The sequence below is a fragment of the Pipistrellus kuhlii genome, unplaced genomic scaffold (genome assembly GCF_014108245.1).
Source record: "Pipistrellus kuhlii isolate mPipKuh1 unplaced genomic scaffold, mPipKuh1.p scaffold_m20_p_15, whole genome shotgun sequence".
Lineage (NCBI taxonomy): Eukaryota > Metazoa > Chordata > Mammalia > Chiroptera > Vespertilionidae > Pipistrellus > Pipistrellus kuhlii.
Window position 1 is genome coordinate 17,432,959 of NW_023425460.1, and position 19,491 is coordinate 17,452,449.

General features: G+C 38.8%; 1 protein-coding gene and 1 pseudogene across 1 annotated transcript in view; one reads left to right on the forward strand and one right to left on the reverse strand.

Annotated features, from left to right (window-relative positions):
- The window catches only part of ANK3 (ankyrin 3), a 560,461-nt gene that overhangs the window by 54,861 nt on the left and 486,109 nt on the right, over positions 1 to 19,491 (forward strand). The window lies entirely within an intron of this gene.
- Positions 48 to 765, reverse strand: LOC118719224 (annotated as a pseudogene).

Sequence of the window (19,491 nt, forward strand, 5' to 3'; positions counted from 1 at the left end):
AAAAGATCTGCAGACTAGTTTTAACAAATCAAAAAACACTTTTAAGCAGACATGACTGTCCTAAATTATGTATTAGGCGAGAATTTTACCAATGTTGCTTATATTAGCGGTAACGCTGGAGCTGGAGAGTATTGCACCTTCTCAAAGCTGCCCACTGAGAACCACCAATAGTGTGGTGGGACTTGTGGCCGGTCCCAAGGGCCTGCAGATGTGGGCCCTCGCATCTCCCTGGACTTGTGGACTGGTTTGGTGACCCACTGGGTGTCAAGATTTCTTCTGATAGCCTTAGGGAATGGGTCAATGATGATAACCTCAAAGAATTTGTACGTGGAATCTTCACCAACCCAGTAAGAATTCAGGACTCTTAAGAGCCCCACTATGGCATCCAGAATGGTCCTCAGCAACAGACTGAAGACTTCAGGCAAACTTTAGTGGTTAACCCCATGATGGACAAGCTTGCTGTAGGTTGCACTCACGGTGCACACGAATCTGATATATGACATAGCCTTGCTTGGCCTAGTACCCCAACCTGCTCGCTTTGTCAGGGCAGATGTGGAGCATAGACAGCTGGCAGTACTGCCAGCAGCGCGGCCAGAGAAGGAAGTGCATTACATCTGACTGCTTATTCCTCCATAGCTCCTGGATGTATTTGTAAGTGCCCATCTTGGCCTACCTGATGTTTGTGGCCAGACAGAAAGGAAGAGCTTTCTCCCACCTCATTTTAACTGTTAAGTGTGTAGTTTCAAGACAATAAGTAGTTTTACATTCTTGTTCAAGTATTTTCAACATTCATGTTCAGAACTCTCTTCATATTGCAAAACAGAAACTCTACCCAGTAAATAATAACTCTATTGCCCCCTCCTTCCAGCCACTGACTCCACCTCCTCTAGTCAGTGATCTCTGTTCTCAGGTTTGACTGGCAGCAAGCATCTTCCCTACATCCCCCTGAATTCCCGCCCTTGTGCCCATCTTTCCCGTTGTCCAGTCCCTTCCCCAAGTAATCTGCAGGAAATGGACCAGTGGTTCCCTGGGGAATGTAAAGCTGCAGCTTCCTGGTGAAGCTGCCCAGATGGCCATGCTTATAATGTTTGGTCTAGCTTTTGCACCTTTCCTGCTATTAATAACCAGCCAATTACAACTGTATCACTATGATTGTCTTAAGGCTTATTATTTTTTAAGTGAATTGCATATCTACACTAATAAAAGAGAAAGATGCAAATTGACTATACTTTCATGGTGCCCACCAGCCAATCAGGAGTGAGTATGCAAATTACCCCAACAAAGATGGGAGGTTAATTTGCATATGCATGCGCTGAGTGGGCATTCGGCACCACCCTGGCCACTCAGGGCCTCTGGGCAGCATGGGAAGGTGGGAAGGCGGTTCTGGGGCCAGAGTGGAAAGGTGATGCTGGCAGACAGGGAAAGGAATCCCCATTTTTGCATGAATCTTTGTGTATCAGGCTTCTAGTTGGATATAAAAGTAATTTAAATTTCTCATACTTAGTTCTCTTATATTCTGCTCATCAGCATTTGGCATTTGTGGACTTGGAAAATATTTTAACTTCTTAAACATTTCCATATATGTGGCATGAAGCAAATATCTCTGCCACGCCATTTGAAAATATTTATAGCTATTTATGGAGGTCACTGTTGGAATTTTGAGATTTAGACTTTCAAATGGATCCTGTTGTTAATGATTTTGTAGATTCTAGGTCTGTCTGAATTCCTGAGCATGCTACTAACCATTTGGCCTGCAGGGGTTACTTTTAAGCTAATTCTGGTTTCTCTCTGTGTTTTGAGACTTTAAATGGCTAACTTTGCATGAAACAAGCTTACACCAGGACCATCTGGTATATCAAGGTGACCGATTCTCAGCTCATTTGGTTGAATGTTTCCTTCTGGAATACTCTCTGTTAAATATGTAGGCACATATATACCTTTACCTGGATATTTTAGGTTGTATCTTAGATTTAACACAAGGTCATTGTTTCACAGTTGTAGGCTCCTTGCCTTACAAAAGGTGATGACAACTGTCCTTTCAGGTTCAATTATAAAATCATGCCATAATAAAACCTCTTTTGTACTTCGTCCTAACTTGCCAGGATTAGTATAAGAAAGTCAACATGAAATTCTTCTCATTTATTAATCCCAAACATCTAGGTCCAAAATCCTTGGAAGCGCTAGATTGGATTTTAGGCTGAGTTCCTGTCAGGGTTTGTGCTGCTTCCTTCTTATGGCTGCCCTCCTCCCTGATGGTGCCATGGGAAGTTGAGTGTGTGAGTGTTAGTCTGCACTTTTGTTCCTAGCAGTGCTGTTTGTTTGACCTCATAAGCCAGGCAGGGTACACTGGGGGAGAGTACTACGTTCAAAGGCAGATGACCCAAGATACATTTGGTTTTAAGTAGGCCACTCAATGTCTCTTCATTTCCTTATTTTAAATTGTAGTGTTTGCCTGCTCCAGCTACCTCACTGCTTACTGTTGCAAAGATAAATAAGATATAATTTGTGAAGGCTCTTTGTAAATTCAAAAGCCCTCTCCAAATGATGAGTGAGTTCATGTACCATGTACTTAAGTTGAAAGAATTAAAAGAATTTGCGTTCAATAGTATTTTTACTACTTCAAGGTGTTTTTACTGATAGGTCCCATTTGATCAGTTTAACACCTTGTGAAGTAGGAAGAACTGCTGATAATATCAGACCCATACTGGGAGAAAGGACACTGGAAGGTTTGGTCCCCTTGCTAAAGTCAGGTCACCCAGGGTTAAAGCCCTAGGGTTTCTCTCCAGCCCTGGACCACTGTCACCACCTGCACTTCCCTTCATGCTACCAAACAGGAATCATAAACTCATCACTTGGCAGCTTCCTGTTATCCCCTTTCAGCTGAGCCCTGTGACACAGGGGAAGGTAGATCTGTGTGGTTTGAAGCAAGAGACAAGGAGCTCAGGGACCAGTAGGTTCAAACTGGGAGCCATTCGAGTGGACTCTGTTTCTGCTTCTCCCGGGGACCCTTCCAGGGAAATCAGTTGCCCAGTAATTTCTTGAGTCAGAATTTTAAACTTCCCAGTGGCTAAGAATATAAATGTAGGAAGGGCGCAATGGCAGCAATCTGAGTTGGAGCGAGGAGCATGTGTGTTATTTGCAAAGCAAACACATTATTTTTGGGTTGCTCATTTATTTTGGGGTGACCTTCTGGGGGGGAGTTGCTGGAAGGAGGAGGGGGACAGGAAGGCTTGGCAGTACCACAGACTCTTACATCTACAGTGTCCTTCAAGAGGTTTCAAATAAACCTTATGTCAGGTTTATTTGCATATCTCATGTTGTCCTACACAGGTGTTCTGTAAATACCCGAGTGACCAAATGAATAAAACATGGAGGAAAGTCCTGCAATGCTTTACCTGAAAGGCTGGTTTAGTAGCGGGATGTATTCTAAATATGTTCATTCATTTAACAAATATTATTTTGAGCACTAGCCATATGCCAGATACTGTTCTAGGGGCTCAGGATAATGTAGAAACAAAACAGGCCCCTCTCTTCTTGGGGCTCGCGTTTATGTTTTGGGTTAGAAGACTCAGATGGAAACATTTGGAGGGAATTAATTAGTTGAGGTGTATATTTTAATTACAATTTGTTTGAGGAGATTGTCAGTACACTTTATATATGTGTATTAATCAATGAACTAAAGCCTATGTTATGAAGTAATGACAGTTATGAGTGTGTGTATATAAATATATAGTGTATTTACCAGTAACATAGATAGCTAAGATTTGGTACTAGGAATAATTCAGCTTTTTTTTTTTTTTCTTTCAAATTTTGCATATAGGTCTACTCTCTTGTTACCATCACCACAATTCAGAGAATAAATATGTCCAACATCTCCAAAAGCTTTTTGTGTGTCCTCTGTTATTGCTGTTGTTTGTGGTAAGAGCATTTAACATGAGGCCTAGCCTATTCACAAGAGTTTAACTGCAAATAATTTATTGTTAAATAGAGGCAGTATATTGTTCATTGGATTTCTAGAATTCACTTCTCTTGTATAACTGTAACTCTGTACTTCATAATCTACATTTTTGGGGTTGGTGCTGATCTGGATGGTATTTTGATGGCAGGGCTCACCCATGCCCCAATTCTGGCTTGCTCTGCGCTCTTCTTCCCCATAGAGTTCCTGGGATAGCCTGTGTCAGAGAGTTGACAATCTGAGAAGCAAGGACTCATCTCTTAATAACTGGGAGACTGTGTTGGACTAGCTTGAATCTCTGCCTTGGGACCAGCAGGGTTAGTTGGCAGTTCGGGACAGAAAGTTAACCAGGAATATCCAGTTTTCAAGAAGAATGCTGAGTCCTGTTGTACTCTCCGATGCACAGAACCATCAAGAGAGACGTGGGAACATGGCTTTGTACCTTGTTCAGGTGCACACACCCCTGCCTGGCTGGTTATGATTACCCTGGGCCAGTATGATTAGCAAGTTCTCCCGGGCTGGGGAAAGCAGGGTCAGGCTGAGCTTGGAAGTAACGATGGGAGAGATATCTAGAGTGGCGGAGGAGCAGGAGTACCTCCCAAGAAAAACGTTAAGAAACTCTTCCCCAAAGGCAAACTATTTCTTTCTTTTTATAAGTTTTCTAAAACCTGCTTCCAGTGAAATAGGGAAAGGGTTTCCTTTATCTGTGATATGTAATGAGCTTGACATATTTTTGTCCCATAATTTGTTACCTTGTGCAACTGATCATTATGACAGTAGTAGAGATATTTTTTTCCTCCCTTTCAGAATCCAAATAGTACTGCTGTAAACTTGTGATGACAAGCAGGGTTTTGTTGTTGTTTTTAATTCTCACTGGATATGTTCACTGATTTTAGAGAGAGGAGAAAGGAAGGGAGAGAGAGAGAGAAGAGAGAGAAGAGAGAGAAGAGAGAGGAGAGAGAGAGAGAGAGAGAGAGAGAGAGAGAGAGAGAGAGAGAGAGAGAGACATGTGAGAGAGAAACATTAATCAGTTGCCTTATATATGCACCCTCAGCCTTGGTATGTGTCTGACTGAGAACTGAACCACAAACCTTTTTGGTGCACTAGACAATCAACAGAACCTGGATGTTTTTTGTTAAATTTTTAACTGCTTTTGGACAGTATGAATTTGGAAATGTATTAAACTGAGCTTCTTTTGTAACCTATACATGTTTGTATTATGTTTAAATGTTGTTGCATGACATTTATCTGATATTTTACTGTCCCAATTATTAGGCAATGGAATTGTCTAGTGATAAATCTAAAATATTGTTTAAGAAATTCAGAGAATAGCCAGTAGATGGCAGCATGGTGTTATCCTTGAAATGTGCAAAAATCATTGTATTGCAGCTGCAATTTGGCATTATTTAGGGAAAATGACTTCATACTTCAGTTAGAAAAATTACACTTTTGAAAATTCTTACCAGATGTTATGCTTTTATTGACTTTACACACACACTCACACACACACACATCCACACTCAGGAAATATCAATCAATTGCCTCCTGTATCTCCTGTATGTACCCTGACTGGGGATTGAACCCATCCAGGTATGTGCCCTGACCAGGACTCAAACACCCATCGTTTTGCAATATGAAATGATGCTCCAACCAATTGAGCCACCTGGTCAGGGCTAGAAAAACTACATTTTAATCAACAAGCAAAGAGCTTCTAAGTGAGTTCTGAGCAAGCAAATTCTTTCTCACTTATGGTCTGTATGACATTATTTTAGGTATATGTGTCAGGTATGTGTTGCATTCTGAGGCTAGGAATAACATCTTATACCTTTATCTCTTCCCACAATGCTCAGCACAACAGTGTTAGGCATGTAATTGTGATCAGGAGTCTGTTAACTCAAAAATGATTATAAAGTTTTACTCATATACTTTCTATAAAAAATACAACCCTACAACATCCTATGTAGTGTTTAAAGACTCACATACATGCCACACATACAGATACACCCCGCGACCATGCTGCATCATGTCACTGGATATTGAAAACTTCAGTGTGTGAGCCTTTCATGCTCTGCTTCTCCCTCATGTCTCCTCAGCCAAACTCAATAGGACTGTCTCCTTGTCCTTGTCTATGCTTCTTGCCTCCATTGGCTCTGCCATCAGTTTGGCTTTTGCCCTCATTCTGTCTTCAAAGCTGCTCTTGCTAAGGCTGCCAGGGATCTCCACGGTGCTACATCCCAGGGACACACTCCCTGGCTCTCAACTACTTCCCATCGGGGCCCCTGCTCTTACACTTTCCGATTTGCCATTCCTCCTCCAGCAGCAACTGCTCATGGTTCATTAAATTCCTCCTCCTCTTCTGTTCTGAGCTAAATGTTGAGGTTCTTGAGGTCACAGTCAACTCTGACATCCTGCCTTCATGTTCCCCAATCAAACCACCTACCTCTCTTGTCACTATGGCTCCCACCCGAGGCCAAGACACAAGGCCTTTGCCTCTGCATCCCCCAGCCTTCTTCAACTGATTTTCTTATGTCCAGACTAACTTCCCTCCCATCCCTTCCCATTTTTTCAGAAAGCTTTCACAAGCAATCTCACTCCTCCAAGTGGAAACACTCCCAAGGCTCTTTATTGCTTCTAAGAATAAAGGCTTAAACCCTATCACCTCACTGTGTATTCTCACCCCACCCATCTTTTCAGCTCATTCTTAGCCATTCCTCTTTGCTGGGTGCACTCCAGCTGCAATAGCCTGCCTGTTTCCATCGAAACCTCAGCTATCTCCTGCAGACACCAAGCGTCCTGTTCTCTGGCAGGTTCTCTCTTTGGGGCTCCGCTTAGTGTGAGTTTAAATGCCTTTTCCTCAAGAACTCCTCCCCTCTTCCCACAGTCCATATCAGGCCTTCCTCCTGCGACAAGTTCTCATTTCATGTGCCATTTATTTCAGCACCTTTAGCTCAACTCTGTTCATGAAATTTTATATAGTCACCTGTTCCTTCCTAGACTTCCAGCTGCTGTTACCTGGTTCTCTGCAGTATCCTGGTTCTCAGCAGAGTTCCTGGAACAGACTGGGCTAGTATAAACATGATAAGCATGTAATAAATGCTCCAGGAACTTGGGAGACATTTCACTTTTAATTTCTAAAGCTTAGCTTTTCATTGTCATAGATTACATATCAACTTATTACACCCATAAGGTTGGTAAAGGATGTTGTTACTAGAAACTTGTTTAAAATTATTCATGTCAAAATGAACTTTTTAGAATGCCAGGTGTATTATTAAGAAGTAGCACAATGAGTTTTTTGGGGGGAGTAGGAGTTAAATATCAATATTTAAAAATTTTTGTTTTGTGCGTGTGTGTGTGTTTTTTGTAATTGTCCATAACTGTGGGCAGTATAAATAAGATAATAAAAGATTTCTCAAATTGCATCAAGAAAATCTCATTAGAAAAAGGGCTATTTTAATTGTCTTTAATATATATGACAATTCTATGCATCCTGGCTACATTTCCAAATGTATTCTAAAATAAAATGAAAAAGGCATCAAGATATTTGTATAAAAGCCCCACCATTTTAAAAGTAAATACAATTTTAGTCCTAATCAATCTTGTAGACCACAATTACTTCTAAAAATATACCCACGTTTTATGTCTCAATTTGAACACCAAGGAGAAGCAGCAATGACTCATCATTATTACTTAAAAAAAAAAACACCTAAAACCAGAAGTAATCCAGGCCTGAATCTGAGAGCTCTTTCCCCCTAAATCAGCTTCCCTGGATAGCTTTCTTACTGATTTCAAAGTTGTCTGTCGGTGTAATAACATAGAGTGCTTTCCTGCTGCATTACTCACAATGATGCTTTTTTTTTTTTTTTTGGTAAGATACATGATCTCTTCTACTTTCTAATCTAATAGAAGAGGAAGGGAGTGGGGGAAGAGGATCGCTGTGTGTCTCAAGGAAAATTATTTGCCAAGAATAAGAACCCTGTTCTGATTATTGCACTCACAAATCTCCGCTACATCCGCCAACCCCCGCCACCACCACCTTAGGAGACCTTTGGTATTTTTAAAGAGAATGATTGCTTCCTTCGGTTCAGAGAGTAACTCCCAACCCTCTGGCTTCTGTTGAGTAGCGTATTTAATATTCACTTAGAAATATCTATAATCTAGAGAAAAAAAATCATCATGGGTCTATAAAGGAAATTTTAAAAAACGTGTTTTGTACAACATGAAAGGATTTTAATGATGACTAGAAATATATTTTAAAGGTTGAAATAACATTTAAAAGAGTCTACCTTGTCTATTTATTGGTTTTTGGAAGATACTGTGCTCTCCTTACATTTAATGCCATTGTGTACATGATAGAGGTGATTTATTTCCTCCGGGAGCTTATTTCTAGAGATTGGCCAGGCCTGATAATCCAGTGCCAGCATGCTGGGCAAAGACAAAACACAGAAAAGGGAAGTCATTTTATATTTATTACACTTTTCTCAAAAGAAAAATACAGAGAACCAAAACAGAAGTTAGTTGAAGTAACTCTATTACATGATTGTATATTAGTCAGGGTATTTTTTTGGTTTCCTCTAGCGGAATTGAGGGAAATTTTATGATAAAATATTTCATTTAATATTTTATCATAAATTTTCCCTCAGGTTATTGGGTAAAATGACCTATTATTCCATCCTAAGGATGATCCATAATTTATTTAACTCCTCCTTTATTTTTGGGATATTACACTTGTTTCAAGTTTTCCACTGTTTCAAAGAAGGCTATTTTAAACATTCTTATATGTTCAGTTATATATTTGTTTATGTGGAATTATTGGGTTGAAAAATTTAAGAATATTAATACCCTACAAATATACTTTCTGGAAAGGTAGTACCAATTTCCCATTGATATTTGTGTGAGAGTGTTCACTTTGCTACATCCTCAGCAACACTTTGTATTTCATTCTTTGTGTGAACACATGTTGAATGCAATTACAGTGCGAGGTCAATTGGATGGAAGAATAAAGCATAGCCTCTTTTCTCAAACGGCTCATAGGTGAGTGATAGAGAGGGACCATAAACCCATCACTAGAATATGATAAATTTTGAAAGGGTGATCAAGTTTTGCCTAAGAAGAACACATAAAGGTGAAATTTTTATTAAATAGTTGAGGATAAGCATTTTGTAATAAGGTCAAAGAGAGTAAAATGCTAGAAGAGTGAATAGGAAGGGGGTAGAAGGGAAAGGAAGAGATTAACCAAAGAACATAAATGCGTATATGCACAACTCATGGACACAGACAATAGTGTAGGGAAGGCCTGGGGTGGGCTGGGCATTGGGTAGAATAGGGGCAAAAAGGGGAAAATAGGTGACATTTGTAATATAGGTGACATTTGTAAAAAAAAGAGGAGTGGCTCTAATTGTTATACTTCTAGGTTTTCTAATTCTATAGTTTTTCATTAGATATGCTTGCTTCTCTCACATCTTTCTTTTGTTATTGTTGTTGTTTATCCTTATCTGAGGATATATTTTTCATTGATTTTTAGAGAGAATGGAAGGGAGAGAGAGAAAAACATTGATGTGAGAGATACACATAGGATTGGTTGCCTTCACACATGCCCCAACCAGGACTGAGAATCCAGCCTGCAACTGAGGTACATGTCCTTGACCAGTATCGAACCTGGGACCCTTCAGTTCGCAAGCCAATGCACTCTCCACTTAGCCAAACCAGCTAGGGCTGCTCTCACATTTTTTATTGACTTTTTCTAATATGGTTTGTGCTGGGACTCCAGTTCCTGGAATTTGTTAAAATTACAGGAAAATCAGGAGATGGTAGAATCTGAGGACATCTCAGAAAGACTACCCTCTATGGTGGGTGAACAGAATTGGCATAGCCACCATTTTGAATGATGAGAGGTGTTTCTACCAAGACTGTACCTGCATGTATGGAATAGAGTGGAGAGGTGAAGAGAAAAAGCATGCTTCATGTGTGAGCCCTGAGCTGTTTCTATTTAGTAAAGCCTGAGCTCCCCAAATTATAAAACTTAGTTAATATTCAAAAGACCACATTTGTTGCTGGTTGATTTTTCTACTCAGGCTGTAAATCGTGAATTAAAATTGTGTGGGTTTTTGGTGTGCTTTTTTTTGTGTTTTTTTTTAAGAAATTTGGAATACTTGAAAATCCTGTACTATTTTTCTTTTTGTTGTTGTTGAATTATGTACTTTTAGAAATTTTAACCCAACAACAACAACAAAAAAAATCCCAAACAAAAACAGCCAAAGTAATTTAAAAGATTCTTCAGTTGTTAAGAATTATAGCTCGGTATACAAAATGACTGAATAAATTGCAGATAACCACTCCTCATTAACGTAGTTATAATTGAACTTGAAATAGACAGATACACATCTCTTATTTAGATTGGAGCACTAGAGTGTATTCAAGTTCCATGAGACTCATGTTCTATTTTTTTGCTCATTTTATGTTGAATTATGTCCTCCTTTGTATCTGACCCCCAGGCAATAAGCATTGGCAACATTTGTTAGGCAAAAAAAAAAAAAAAAAAAAAAAAATAGCCAACCATCAGTGAAAAACATGGGTGATCCAACTCAAGAGAAAATGAATACTTGAAAGTTAGAAAAAGGTAGTATCATATCTGTGTGCTTCAGATGATATGGACTTTATAGGATATTGGTCTGCCAATGAGTTTTTATACCACACTATAGGCCCAGTGCCCAAAATTCATGCACCGTAGGGTTCCTAGCGGCTGCTGGATGCCAGCTGGGATCTCCCTTCCCTTCGCCGGCCAGGGTCTCCCTTCCCCTGGATGCTGGCCCAGGCCTTTCTTTGCACTCACCTTGGCCTGGCTCCACCTGCCATCCTGCCACAGTCCCACTCTTGTCAGGGGTCCATTGGGCCTAGCAGTGCCTCCACTGCCTCCTGCTGTCAGTGCTGTTTCACCAAACGCTCACCATGTTCTGCACTGCCCCCTGGTGGTCAGTGCATGTCTAACTCTCAGTCAGTTGAATGCCCACCCGTAGTGACAATTTGCATATTAGCCTCTTATTATGGGATTGTATGTTTATAAATATCATCTACAGTTCTTCAGAAAAGCACAGAGCTAGAACATCATTGCCTCTCATCATCCTAGCTTAGTTACTTTTTCCTTGTTCCAGTTCATTGGATTGGCCAGCCAAAATTTAAAGCAATAGATTATGACCAAGTTTGGGTTGTATTCAGATCTGTACTTTTGTTTTGACTTGCTTAAAAGTTTATGCCCATTTCATAAGTTTACATGCTTTGAAATTCTCTAGTCACTAGTATTTCCTTTGCATTAATAAATTTTTTATTTTAACACATTATGTGATCCATTGTATTTGCAAAAAAATACATATACACAACAACAAAAAATACCCCCCACCCCCCAAAAAAACCCTCCAGCAATCTATCTTTAGAAAATAAATTATTCCTAGCCATAGGATAGAACTTAAAAGTACTTTCGAGTGTTTGTGATGTCCTTTTTCTTTTTTCTTTTTCTGTTTGGGAGAATATATTATCAGCATTTATTTCATGTGCAGTTATTGCATGAAATCAAATAGCTTAAGCTTTGCTGTATTTGGTTCTTTCACTGGTATATTAGTGATTATTTCAAAATGATGTTATTATCACTGCATTCTTTTGCATACCTGTTAAAACTGGATTTAATCTAGGTAGAAATCTCATTTGATTTTTTTGTTGATAAACCTAATGTGAATAATATTAAACTTCTAAATATAATTTTTATTTGAATTTACTAAATTGATCTTAGTGTTGAATCTATATACACTATTTTTTATCATGACATATTACCCCCCTTTACGTGTTTCCCCCCTTTTAATAGACTAGATGATTTGTCTTGAAATAAGTAACAAAGATTATAATCTCAAAATAAAATTCCCATAGCTTAATTTTACATAATAAAATTTTACTATCACAGCAACATTATGTAGCCTTTAATGAAAATATACCGTCTTAAACATTATCCTTTTTCTAAGCTTTTTATTATCTTTTCCTTTTGTTAACAGTAGAAGTTTTTAAAAATCAAATGTTTTGAACTCTATTGAATTGTAATATAGAATTTTAAATACTATATGTAAACATCATCTTACAAACAAATAAGAGATTGAAATAAATTGAAGGGTTACTATCTTACTGGTTATAAGAACAATTTGGCTTTCATCTAAATGAATATGCTGTGTATGAATATAAAGAAATATAAATTAAGTTTAAATGGTGTTTTAAAAAAAGGAAGCTCGCCTTATTTGAGTTGAACATCTAATCTTGTAGATACAGAGTCTGAAGGTGACGGTTAGTGGCAGGGATCTGGCTGTGGGGAAACCTGACATTGCTGAAGACTGGCCCAACCCTCCCCAAGGACTGTTGTTCCATCATCATGTTTGCAATTAGGTTCATGGCCAAAACTAGGCTCGGAAGCACTTGATGATATTTAGGAATGTATGTGTATTACCCCATTAATTTAAACAATTTTGAAGTGTATATATTAATTTCAATAGCTTTATCAAAAACTAATTCAACACCAAAAGATAAAAAAAAAATTAGACTTGTAGTCCCCAAAACATTAATAGGATTTACCTCTGGATGGTAGACTTAGAGGTAGTTGTAATTTTCTCTGAACTTTTCTATATTTTCCAAAAATTCTGCAGTGAATCTGTGTTAGTTTTTATCACAGGAAAGATAGTTACTTCAAAGTGTATTTATTTAGATATATTCTTTCCTATTTTTTTTTTAATATCATACAGGTATGATTAGCCTAAGTCCACTTACAAAATTTTTTTAAAATTGATTTCAGAGAAGAAGCTAGAGGGAGAGAGAGCTATCTATAAACATCAATGATGAGAGAAACAATGATTGGCTGCCACCTTGTATGCCCCCTACTAAGGATCCAGCCCACAACCCGGGCATGTGCCCTTGATCAGAATTGAACCCAGGACCCTTCAGTCCACAGGTTGATGCTCTATTCACTGAGCCAAACTGCCCAGGACCTAAATCTACTTTATTATATATATATATATATATATATATATATATATATATATATATATATAATGATTTTATAATTTTTTCATATAATTTTGATGTATGTTTTGAAAGAAGAGCTTATGTTTGGGGTTTTGTAAGTTTTGTATTAATGGGCACCAATTAATGAAATCATCTTAAGTATTTATAAGGAAATCTCTGACTGTGTATGGGTAAACTGTTTAATGAGCAAATCAGTACAAAAATAGAGCCCTTACTCCTGTCTACCACTTCCCACCACCCTAAACTTTTCCATCCCCTCAAATTTTGTATAGTAGATGATGGAATTTATCATCTGTTACCTAGTTGTTTGTATCAGAAATTTAGGAGTCTTAATCGATTTCTTCTCATCCTTATATCCTATACTAAATCCATTAGCAAATCTTGTGCTCTCTTGTTTAAAATATATTTTTATTGACTTTTAGAGAGAGAGAAAGGGAGAGGGATAGAGAGATAATAACACCAGTGAGAGAGAAACATCATGCATCAGTTGCCTCCTGCACACACCCTACTGGGGTTGGAGCCTGCAACCCAGGCATGTGGCCTGGCCAAGAATCAAACTGTGACCTCTTGGTTCCTAGGTCAATGCTCAATCACTGAGTCACACTGGCCAGGCTCCTGTGTTCTCCTTCTTCAAAATGTTTCTTGTATATGTCCATTTCTGCTGTCATATGCAAATCCTGTGTTCTCTTGTTTAAAATATGTTTTTATTGATTTTTAGAGAGAGAGAGAGAGAAAGGGAGAGGGATAGAGAGATAGAAACATCTGTTTATTCTCTACTCTTTAGCCCCACTAACCTCTGTGCTATTTTGCCAATACATTAACCACTTTCCTACTTTGAGGCCTTATGATCGCTGTTCCTTATACTTGACTGTCCCTGTCTTTCCATAGCTGGCTCTTTCTCACCCTAGAAGTCTCGCTTCTTAGTTCTTCCTTCCTTCCTCTGGGAGTGCTGACCTACAACTTGACATAAAAGAGCCCATCTCTTCTCACAAATCCTTTCCAATCACTGCACTCTGATTACTTCCTCTGTGACACTTCACAGTTCTGAGTCACCTTTATTTATTTATTTTCTTAAATTTTTTTTTTAAAGCTTTATTGTAGAAAGTATTACATATGTCCCCTTTCCCCCCATCAACCCACTCTAGCCTATCCCTACCTCCAACCCCATGTAAGTCTTCTGCAACCCAGGCCCTCACTGTCTGAGTCCATGGGTTATGCATACATGCATACACAGTCTCTGGTTGATTACCTCCCACCCACCCTCTCTCCCCTGCCTCCCTTTCTGCCAAAGCATACGTTTTGTGAATGCAGGGATCTATCTGTCTTGTTCTTTACTAACACCAGCAGCTGACAGCATAGTAGATGCTCAATTAATAATGGTATATCAAACTAGTTGGTAATGTGCATGGATTTTTATGTAGATCTTTATATGAACTCCTGTTTTCAAATAAAAATATAAAGAGGAACATTTTAGTTTTTTTCTTTAGCTAAGACACTAAGTTAAATTTCCCCTCTCCCCCAAAATGCTGCTGTATATCTAGTGCATTTTGTGGCAAATTAGTAATGAGGAGGAGGCAGATATCATGCCCTTTGACAGGTAAGAAACTGACACTCAGGTGAAATGTTTTGTGCACCTTCATATGCTGGTAAAGGCTAGAAGAGAAATCATAGAAGCTTTAGGGTCCCTTAACTAGAGCATTCTTGTAGGAAGGAGAACCCCAGGTTTCCTAGGTTAAGTGATCACGGTTATAGCTAGAACCCTTGAGCAAGAATAAGAACTAGGGAAAGAGTGAGATCTAAGCAAAGTGCTCCTTAGGTACTTCTAGGGTTCACTTTGCATTTGATATGTAAGTCTTCTGCATCGGGGAAAATTATATCCATTTTTATAAAGGTGTGATTCTGTGTTTTACTACATACTTTCACATGTAATAGTACATTAGTGTGAATTCTTTAAATGCCACAGGCTTTAGTTTTGTTCCAGCAAATATTTCAGATATGCCTTTCATATTTCCTAGCTAATATATCTTGAATACAGATATTGTTTATAAAATACAGGAAGGCATCCACAGCGTTTGTAATAAATGTAACATGAGCTTTTTGGTTTCCAGACATAACCTCTTTAACTCTGTTGCTATGGATTTTCATTAGTATTCCATGGGGCCTGGGTTGCCATAGAAAATGTGTAGTTGTAGAGGGGTTACCATGGCAACAGTCTGCCATTATGTATTTTTCAATATTAGCTAGCTGGAGATGATAGTAAATATGAATGGTATTTGTTTGTGAGTCCAATATTGGAAAACAAACCAAACAGAATATTTTAATGTCCTAGTTATTTGCAACATATTTTAAATATGATGCCTGCTATCCTTTATACAAATAAATTATAGAAATGAGAGCTGCTCTAAAAACTTGGTTTAGCAGCCATTTAGTATCTCTGGGGATACTAAAATTTTAAATTGCCTTAAATGTTTGATGTGCATGCAAACTCCCATATTACAACACTCCTTGCCAAATAAACAGATTTTGTTTTAACCATGGCCCCATCATGACCTTGAACAATAGCAGCTCAGGTACATGTGAGAAGACAAAGAGGAGGAAGAATCTTTTTTCAGTGTTAAAACCGAACTCAGAAATAAAGGAAAGCACCTGGTGACTCACTGCTCAGTGCAGCTGAACAAAAGCAAGAAAATAGCAGAGGAACTATTTTCAGCAAAATGGCAAACCCTCCGTTTGAAGAAAGGTTTTAAAAATACTGTTCAAAAACATTTTAGATATTTCTAGCCCTTTAGCAATCATTTGTAAATTTCTAACATATTAGAAATGTTAGGCATCTTGTGTCAGATGTCTACAAATAGCCTACATTGTTTTTACCATGATGGAGTGACACATCATTATTTTGTCACAGAGACAAGCAAAGAAAGTGTTAGGATAAAAATTGGGCAAATTGGATTTATCTATATATTTGGGATTAAGAAAAGAATGAACTTCAGCTTTTATAATTTTAACTTTGTGATCTGCCTAATTTTTTAAAATTGCTATTATAGACTGAATTTTTATATCCCCTCCACATTCATATGTTGAAAACCTAATGTCCAATGTGATGTTATTAGGAGGTAAGACTTTTGGGAGGTGATTAGTTTCCTTGTAAAAGATTAATGCCCTTATAAAGAAAGCCCGGAGAGGTCCTTGCTCCTTCCACATGTGAGGACATTTGAACATACTGTCATCAGACATCATATCGGCTGTTGAAATTGACCTTCACTTTCCAGCCTCCAGACCTGTGAGAGATCAGTGGTTGTGGTACACAAGCCATGCAGTCTGTAGGACTGTTATAGCAGCCTCAGTGGCCTGGAACAATCGCCACGCCCCTCTGAAGTTGTGGGGGATGTTGGGACTCCTTGTGTTTGTTTTCTGGAAGCTTTGTCAGGTGAGAGCTCTCCAGAAATCTTCCCCTGCAGCTTTTCTTGTGGGACATATATATTATTGATTTCAGAGAGGAAAGGAGAGGGAGAGAGAGAGAAACATCAATGATGAGAGAGAATCACTGACCGCTGCCTCCTGTAGGCCCCCCCACTGGGGTTTGAGCCTGCAACCCAGGCATGTGCCCTTGACTGGAATCAAACCCGGGACCCTTCAATCCATAGGCCAACACTCTATCCACTGAGCCAAACCGGCTTATGGCAACTCTCTTGTTTTTTATCTCCTAAGGCCCTGGACTGCATGAGTGAAACATTTACTATTTCTCATTCATGGCTTTCAAACTTTTCTTTCTTCATTCCTTCACCTTGAGACTATCTCAAGGTTCTGATATTCTCTTGTCATTTTAACTTTTTAAGTTCCCTCATCCAAACTGATGGCCCCGCTTTTACTTTTATGTGATGTCTTGAAAACCATCTAGTCGTTATCCTGGTCTCTTTCTCAGTCTGACTGGACGCTAGGGTTTACACTTGAGGGCTCTACTTTCAACTCAAAAGGTCATGTGATCCAAACCCTTTGTATTTCTTAATCCTGCCACTTGACCCCTTAACTGTATTTCCAGTGTCTTTTAAAACCAGCTGCTCCTCTTACCTTTGAAAATGCCAAGGTTACTAGTGTCTCAAACGCCAAGGCTCAGTGTTTGGGAAGCTCTGTTCAATTAATAGTGTAATTAACAATAGGCATGCCCAATGCTCTACTGCCAGTGATTTTAAACAACTCGCCAGGGAGGAAAACTTATAAGGCCTCTGAACTTTGGTGGGAGAAAATTACTTCATTTCAATAATCTCTTAAGTCAGAATTTAGCTTTTCCTTTAATTATAAGAACAGGTAAAAACAAAACAAAACAAAAACGCAGTAGCATCAATAGTACCTGCTGACAATAAAAATTAATTGTCAGCAAAATATAATTATGAATATTTTCATTTTATGGTATAATTGTTGAAATGTCATTTCTATTCAAACTGCTTCAAAATTACAGTGGTTATTAGACCTGGCACTACAGTGTACAATTTAATGCACAAATATAGAAGCACTTATTTTCATACATGCGTTTCACAATGTTTGGCTTATTTTGCAATCCTATTTTATTTTATGCTTTTAAAAGCCTTGTTTTGAGATGGGCTCCAGAGGCTTTATCAGTCTGCTAACGGGTCCATGTTCCAAAACATGTTTGTTTTTCTGTAACATACTCATACAAAACCTGACAGTTATAAACTTTGAATGGTACTGCTTTAGTTTCTTACATCTAATTATGTCTTCATCCATTTTTGTTTGTTTTTCTCTGTAGTGCTCTAGCATTCATGGCTCTTCAATGCCACTACTGGTTTCTAGGCTACCATAACTTCCTCTTGAACTGTTATGGACAGTGTTTTGTCTTCTTCATTTTTTTTTTTTAATATTTTCAGAGAGGAAGGGAAAGGAGAGAGAGGAAAATATCAATGATGACAGAGAATAATTGATTTGCTGCCTCCTGTACAGCCCCCACTGGGGATCTACCCACAACTTGGGCATGTGCCCTGACCAAGAACCAAACTGTGACTTCCTGGTTCATGGTCTGAAGCTCAACCCCTGAGCCATGCCAGCTGGGCTGGACAGCGTTCTTATTGGCTGTTTTAGAGTTTTGACCTCCCTAAGACCTCTCACTTCTGCAGCCAAATGCAACTGTGGGTTCCCAAGATCCACCACTGGAAAGACTCCCAGAACTCTGAGAGCTATCAAACACAGAGTTAGGGTTTGTTACAGTGAAAGGATACAGATTCAAAACAGTGGCGGGAAGAGGCGCATAGATCAGGGTCAGCAATAGTTCCACAGGCTGTGCTTCCATTGTCCTCTCCCAGGGGAGTCATGCAGATAATGTTTACTTTCCCAGTTATAACTCACAAGCATTGCCAGCCATACAAATCAGTTCAGCCAGTTTTCACTAAAGCTAGGTCACCCTGACTTGGTCGGTCACAAAGACACTATACACACTGTTGGCTGCTCCTGTGGATTTTAATTAGTTATATTTAGTCTTCAAGCCCTCATGAAATTGAGCTAGTAAAATGGGATACATGCACCCCTCTTCCCCCTTCCCCCCGCCCCATTATTCACATTAGACCCAAAGAGAGTGATAAAGTCACTCTTAACAGGCAGGCTAGTCCAAGGGCTTAGAAGGTCACTTCCCAGGAGTGAGGGCAAAAGCTAGACCTCTCTTAGGCAAGGTTAAATTTTACTGTGGAGTTACTTTATGTCTTTCCTTCTCCATCCTATCTAGCATGCTCTTGCCAGATAAATCTTTCTAATAAATAGCCTTAGTCATGTCATTTTCCTGCTCAACAACCCATGCTGTCTTCTTATACTTTTCTCCCTATGTTCTAGACTCTACAAGTGGTTTTATTATAACTATTCTCTTTTCTTGGCCATGTAAACCAGTAAAATATTAAAGTGATCCCAAACTACATAATCATCCTATGTTTCCCCAACTGGCTTTTCCTTGCTGTCTTCTCAATCTAAAATTCCCTTGTCTATTCAAAATCCTTGTGGTCTCATCCAGTGCCCCAGTATCATAAAGCCTTAATTCCTTAAAATAGGTTTATTTCATTTCTCTTTGGCATCTCTGTGACACTTGCTGTGATCTGCTTTGCATTGAAGTTATTTTTGTTCCTGTCTCATTCTCTTTTAAAGACAGAAACCTCCCAAAGAGTGAGGATTGTGCCTTACTCCTCTTCATATGCCATGTAGAGGCCAAGATAATGCCTAGAGGCTGGCAGGGACAGAATTTACACAGAAAGTGATCCCTGTCTTTTGGGAGAAGATCCAGTAAACATTCCACATCACAAGAACAAACACGTTAAAGTGAACATTATGGTCAATCTATTTATTTTATTTAGCATTTGTAGCAATATAATATCCTCCAATTCTACCTTTATAAGCTCAGGTATGATGCAACCTACATTTTCTTGCTTGTTTCCTTAAGAGATTGTTCAATCAAGGAAGAAACAAGAATTGTGTGGGGACAGTCTTGAATT